The sequence below is a fragment of the Lycium ferocissimum genome, chromosome 5 (assembly GCF_029784015.1).
Source record: "Lycium ferocissimum isolate CSIRO_LF1 chromosome 5, AGI_CSIRO_Lferr_CH_V1, whole genome shotgun sequence".
Classification (NCBI taxonomy): Eukaryota; Viridiplantae; Streptophyta; class Magnoliopsida; order Solanales; family Solanaceae; genus Lycium; species Lycium ferocissimum.
Genome location: NC_081346.1, coordinates 65788327 through 65795935, shown reverse-complemented (window position 1 = coordinate 65795935; position 7609 = coordinate 65788327).

Sequence of the window (7609 nt, the reverse complement as noted above, 5' to 3'; positions counted from 1 at the left end):
TTACTTGTACGACCACGTATACTTGCGTGTGCGTTTGGGAGCAATAATATGCTAGGAAAATTAGAGATAAAATAAATGATTTCCACCTGTATTATGTTTTTGAAATAAAATTTATAATAAACTACATGATTATATGTGTAATGCATGTGGCATAGTAACTAGTACCAGGAAACCTCATTAGTAACTAAAAAGCTTGGTTTTAGAAAATTGGTTGTATTTTAAGAACTACACTGAGGCGAAGAATAATTAAATTTCCTAAAATGGGTTGAAGTGATGTTTAATTAACTTACCATATTAGGTTAATCAAGTTGGATTTGAAATCCATAAAAAAAATGAAAGAAAAGAGAATACATCATAGGCATGCCATTAAATTTTTGTCATAATCTTGTCATTGGTTTTGCTATAAAATTTCTAAACCTTAAACACCGTTATTCGTACAATTCATTAAACACTAATTAAATTTCCTAAAAAGGGTTGAAGTGATGTTTAATTAACTTACCATATTAGGTTAATCAAGTTGAATTTGCAATCCATAAAAATGAAAGAAAAGAGAATACATCATATGCATGCCATTAAATTTTTGTCATAATCTTGTCATTGATTTTGCTATAAAAACCCATAAACCTTAAACACCATTATTCGTACAAATCATTAAACACTCTTCTTCATATGAAGGGGGTCGTAAGAAAGGTTACAGAAGTGAAAGGAGACTCCCATATATAATTTTTCTACGGGTTGATTTGTGAGTCTTAAATTTCCTCATATCTAAGGTCATGTCCTCAGTAAGCTGTACATTCGCCATGTCTTGTCTAATCACCTCTCCCCGATACTTCTTCAGCCTACCTCAGGAGAAAGAGGAGTAGGCCGAAGAAGTATTGGGGAGAGGTGATTAGACAGGACATGGCGAAGGTACAGCTTACTGAGGACATAACCTTAGATAAGAGGCTATGGAGGACACGGGTTAGGGTAGAAGGTAGTAGCTAGGTAGCCGTGCGTTGCATTACTTGTATAGTTTCTTATCCTTTGACTTCTGTTACATTCTGTTGTTTCTTGTGCTGCGATTAGTTCATTTGTATATCGACTGTAGTTATTGCCTTTTCTTCTTAATGTTATATCATGTTTTTTGCCTTATTTATATGTGGTAGTTCTAATCTTTTTTCATGCTTGCTTTGTCATGAATTTTTCGCTCTTGTTATTTTCATTTTAATAATGCTTTGATCTATTTGTCTGTATCTAACCTTTTTTGTCAAATTTTTTTCTTGAACCGAGGGTCTTTCGGAAACTCGACCTCTCTACCTTCTAGATGTAGGAGGTTTGATGTATACTCTATTTTTAAAACCCGATTTGGGATTTCCTGGTATGTTGTTGTTGTCGAATGCATATATGTTTGACTTAAACATGCACGGCATACAAAAAACGCAAATGCATGATAAATTTGTTGCAAGAATTGTAGATATATCTAACCTATTTATTATGTTTGATCTTATTTCAATATGTTTAAATCGTTGCTCTCTTTGCAGTTTCAATCTCATTCTCTAATGTTAATGATCAAATTGTACCAAGTAGCAACAGGAAAAATGACTCAAATAACTAGACCTTTCTTTGATAAATTGTTTATTGCTAATTGTTGTTTTTTGAAAAATACTGAAAAGAGTGGATATGGAATTAAAATATTTATGATGATGTTTTGACATCTGCAACTTCTACAGATCATATTGCCTCTTTCATCTTCAGTACAAGAGGGCTCCATCAATAAGCTATCTAGTTTTTTTAATCTGCAATATGATAATATTAACAAAAAGACTCTGTCCTTTCCTACTCATCTTAACTTTTAACTGTTTAAATTAATATTGTTGTATAAACACAAAATACTTATAAGTATTCGCCATCATTAAATTCCATACTAAACAAACATTAAACCTTAAATGCTTTAATTTATTATTGTGGCAACCCCAAATAATTAAATTAAGTTAACTTTAAAATAGAGATTAGTGAGGGAGGAGAACATGAATTTACTAACTTCCTTCATTCCTTAAAAAAATCTCATTCTACATATTCTTACTAAGATTCTGTGTTGGTCATACGGTTGTATAAGAGGATCCGCTTATCAACCGCATGACAGACACCGAATCTTGGTAAGAATATGTAGAAAGTAGAATGAGACTTTTTAAGGAATGAAGCAAGTTAGTAAATTCTTGTTCTCCTCCCTCAGTTATCTCTATTTTAAAGTTATTTAATTTAATTATTTGGGGTTGTCACGATAATAAAATTAAAGCATTTACGGTTCAATGTTTGTTCAGTATGGAATTTAATGATGGCAAATAATTATTAGTATTCGGTGTTTATACAAAAATATTAATTTAAACAGTTGAAAATTAAGATGAGTAAGAAAGGAGAGAGTCATTTTGATAAGCTTATCATATTGACAGTTTTAAAGAATTCGCTCTTAGGTTTCTAGATTGCTCATTGATTGAGACCTCTTGTACCGAGATGAAAGAAGCTAAATAATCAGTAGAAGTTGTGGGATGTCAAAATATATCATCAGGAACATTTTAATTCCTTATCCAATCTTTACATTATTTTCGAAAAACAAAATTTTGGAATATAGAATATATTGTAGGAAATCAATCCGTGCCTTGTATTGATGTATCAAAGTTATTATATACAAAGTAGGTATCCCTAATTAGAATGATACTTTTGAGACTTGTAAATTACGCGACTTATTACAATACATAAGGAAGAGAATATTTATACTATTACATAGTCTATCACACCCCCAACGCAGGTTGTCGTGACGCTTAGACTGTCCCCGAAAATCAAAGAGCACGCGCGCGAAGACCTTTAGTGAAGATATCCGCGATCCGGGTAATTGTGGACGTCACGAACTTCTCCACTGGCAACTTTCTCATTACGAAATTTATGTCCATCTCAATATTTTTAGTGCGTTAATTGATTTTGGTATAAAAACATTATCACAATAGACTAATGTAGTGACCTTGAACGGGAGAGGTTGCGATTTGCATACTTACCTTCGCCACTACATTAGCAACGCCACGGTATTCGGCCTCGGCACTCGATTTAGACATAGTGGGGTGACCATGACCGAGAGAGGTTATCGCCGAGGAAGACACGTAAACCGGATTAGCTTCGAGTGTCACACACCACCCCCGATTATAAGAGACGAGAGCATGGAGGACTTGTAGATGGAGACCAAAGTCAATAAAATGTATCGGACTATGCGTTTAAGAGCATGCTAGTATACTCGGCAACCTTAGGATCATATGTGAAGGCATACTTGTTGAACGCGTATGTACTCGTGTGAATGTAATGCACCGTAACGCTCCAACTTACTGTGGGTGGTTTACTGCGGAGGGCCGGCCGTGGCACCAAGTTTGGCTTTCGACTCGAAAAAGTCAACTTCCATTTTTTTCTCGAGACAACGGTGCCCGCACGCTCTATAATGTTTGGCATCTAAAATTTTTAGAGAGAAACATTTATTTGTGAAGTCAACAACATACCCGAAAATTTCTTAAGGGCCCAAATCCTTCATAGCAAATTCGCCACTATTAGACACGATGGATTTCCGGAGGCATCGTTCAAAGCCCGTGAGAATAATATCATCAACATATGGCATTCGTAAGCAATGTCGGAACCTCGACAATAAATAAAGAGAGTGATCGTATCCGCTTGAAAAACCAATGGTGGAGACATAGTCGCAAAGCGTTGGAACCATGCATGGAGCTTGCTTAAGGCCGTACAACGATTTCTTCAAGAGAATACGGACGATGGGGATCATTGTCCTTAAACCCAATAGGTCGATGCTTAAATGTCATAAGATTACCGTGTAGGAAAGCATTCTTGACATCCAACCGATGAATGGGCCATTTTGAGTGTGTAAGTCACATATGCTCAAGACAATAATATTAGCCAGATTGTGCGCCAAATCTCGTCGCACCAACTCCAACTTTCGATACCGCCATCACGCTTCTCAAGACGGGCTTTTGCCTTCAAAAGAACCATTAATTCTTTTATGACGAAAAATCCACATAGAACGAATAAGATTCACATCGGGGGGACGTGGAACCAACTCCCACGTCTTATTATTAATTAGAGCATTATATTCATCAACCATGGCAAAAACCCGATGGTCATTTAGAGCATTGATTGATTTCGCGGAGAGGCGAGATGGAGAGAGGCTGGAAGTATTTAAGTTTGGTTTTTTGGGTTTGAAAATCCCGCTTTGGCCTCTAGTAACCATGCGGGAGGTTTGCAGAGGCACCGCGCGGTGGGTGAGTGGACCTTTTTCACTGGGGCAGTGGGGGAGGGGACAATTGGGCAGAACAGTTTCCAACGGTGACTGGCCGGTTTATCACGGGTGGGGCAGTTTCGGAGGGGCTGCCGGGCCGTGTCTACCGGTTGCAATAGCGGTGGAGGGTTTTGAGGGAACGACGGGAGGAACGGGGAGATAGAAAATGCAAGGTATATGGGGAAATGCCATGGTCCAAGAATTCATAGGACGTTGGGGAGGGGAGTGCAATTTGAGAAGGGAAATTGAGTTTCGTCAAAGAGGACATCTTAGTGAGATGATGATTTTGTTGGTGGACAAATCATAACACTTATATCCTCTATGATTCAACGGATAGCCCAAAAAAACACACGGGGCGGATCTTGCTTGTAACTTATGAATAGTCGTAGATGGGAAAAGTGGATAGCATAGACACCAAAAACCCAAGATGAGAATAGGAGGGGGTTTTTGATAGAGAACTTGGGTTGGTGATTTATGCCCAAGGACTTTAGTGGGAAGTATATTGAGGAGGTAGGTGGCCATTTGGAGAGCATAATGCCAAAAATGGGGGGACGGAGGAGTGGACAAGAAGAGTGCGCACTATGTTGTTAATGGATTTAATTTTTCGTTCCGCTTTGCCATTTTGAGGGGATGTAACAAGAAAACCGAAAATTTATACCATTGAGGCGCAAAAAGATTGAAATTGCCCATTTGCGAATTCCCGCCCATTGTCACATTGAATGTTTTTAATGTCTCTTTCGAATTGAGTCCGTATTAATGCCTTAAAAGATAGAAAGATAGAATACACTTGGGACTTGTTAGAGATAGGAAAAGTCCAAAGAAAATTACTATAATCATCTCAAGAAAGAAAACATAATAGCGGTGCCCATTAGAACTTAAAACGAGAGATGTCCATAAATCGCTATGAATAATGTCAAACGGCATAGTAGTAAACGACAACGAATCGAAAATGGCAATTTAACATGTTTCCCCAAAGGACAAGAGGTGCAAAAAGAAGACGGCCCTATTACATTCAATTAAGGCATTACTACGAAGAGAACTAAGGATAGCTTTTCCCAACCTTAATGGTCGAGGCGGGAATGCCACAAGCTAGGGGTGATGCGGCAAGGAAGGTGGATGGTGGAGTGGACCATTTGGGCATTGAGAGGATACAATTCCCCGACATCTCATTAAAGGCTCCCCGTCGGTAAATCCTTCACGGAAAACCCAAGAGGATCAAACTCGACGAAACATTATTATCCTTAGTGAATTTACGTACGGAAACAAGGTTTTTGATGAGTTTTGGAGCATAAGACATTTCGGAGATAATTGAGCATTAGGTGGGGGAAGGGATGTATGACCATAGCCTCGAATCAATAGTGCTACCATTGATTCCATTTCTAAATTAAAATAAGAACCTAAACCTTTTTTGTCAAATGCCCTTCCATACCAATTGTCATCCGGTTGATGCAAGGATAGAGTATATCATCTAATCGCTCTCCACGTCGTCGGAGTGTACCCCGAGTTGGGAGGAACGTGCGTGGAATGGCCTGATTAGTGAGGGACCGCGCCAAGAACGCCGCATGATACGTGGCGGGTCGACGCCTAACCTTCTCTCGTCGGAGTACGGTTTAAATCGCGGCCTCTTTGGGGCAGCCGTTCATAGCCCCTAATGTTAATGGTCATCCCGTCGGCCAAAAATCTCATTCTTTCCCGCGGTTGGCGTTGTTGTTGTTATTTTTGCCCTTGTTCCGGTTAAAAATTCTGTACGATTATTATGGTCGGTTAGCGGAATTATTGTGACCGCCGATGTTTTGGAGAGAACTGTCATTATCAACAAGTAGCCTCGGGGTTGGAATCGCGGCACGTTCCTTGGCAATAAGCGCATCTTCAAGCTTGATAAAGCACACAAAAGAAGGCAAGACATCTTTAACTTGAATGGTGGTGACAAAGTGTAATACGTCTGTTGTATAAACACGAGAAGTCGCAAGACCGACGTTGATCGGACATCGGCGACCCGACGTTCTCTTCCGTGAGAGAGACTTTATTTAATAGGCCGCAACCGAGCCGAAGTCGGCCATTTTTGTGGTGGTAATTATTTCAAGGTACGCCGCCCGTGAGTGTTTGTTATCTTGGAAAAGTTGAGCAACTCGATTCCAAGCCTTCTCGCAAAGATCATCCGCCACGAGAATAGAGGTAAGAATATCATGGAGACGGTGGCGTATATCCATTGGGACCACCGCATATTTATTTTCCGGCGGAAGGTTAGCCGCCTTTGTTGCGTCATTACTTGCGGTGAGTTCGAGCGGTGTCGGTGGGTGGTATGATGTGCTCGAGTACGGGTGAACGCGGGCTAGGACTTTGAATAGGGTTGCCCATTCGTGATAATGGCTTTTTCATGTTCTGAGAGTGATTGGGATTAAGGATTTCACATTCGTGACGGTTAAAAAGCAGGTTTGGAAATTTTTGTTGTGAGACCGGTCTTGGGAGGAAGAAGAGGAAGGAGGAAGGGGACGGCTAGGGTTAGGGTTGAAAGAGAAAGAGAGAGGTGGACGGCTAGGGTTTGGGAAGGAAACCTAGTCGATACCATGTAGGAAATCAATCCGTGCCTTGTATTGATGTATCAAAGTTATTATATACAAAGTAGGTATCCCTAATTAGAATGATACTAGCCTAAATTACAGGACCTGATTACAATACATAAGGAAGAGAATATTTATACTATTACATAGTCTATCATATATATCAAAGAAAAGTCTAGTTGTTTGAGTAATTCTTTTCCATTGCTAGTTGGAACAATTTGGCCATTAACATTTGTAAATGAGATGAAAGTGTGGAAAGAGAGCAACAATTAAACATATTGAAAACGTAATGGTAAGTTATATATATCTACGATTCTTGCAAGTAATTTATCATATGTTTGTGTTTTGTGTATGACGTGCATGTTTATAAGTCAACATATATGTATTCAAATTCTTAAGAAAAATTTAAAAGCTAGGAAGTAATATAATAGCCTTCCACAATCAAAAGTTATTATCTGATTTGGTATTTAAAAGTGTTTATGAGAAGCTACCAGTTAGATTTACATATAGCAGAGATAGAATATGAACCTAAGCGTGGACTCAAAATTTGAACAATGGTAGAGACAATATTACCGACAACAGAAAAGAGGTTTTGATCCTGAAGTCCTCAGATGGCGATGAGTTTGAGTTTGAAGAATATATCGCCATCCAGTCAGTGACAATAAAAAACATGGTTGAAGATGGATTCACCGCCGGTGCTGTCCCACCACTTGCTAACATCGACATAGAAACCCTAATCAAG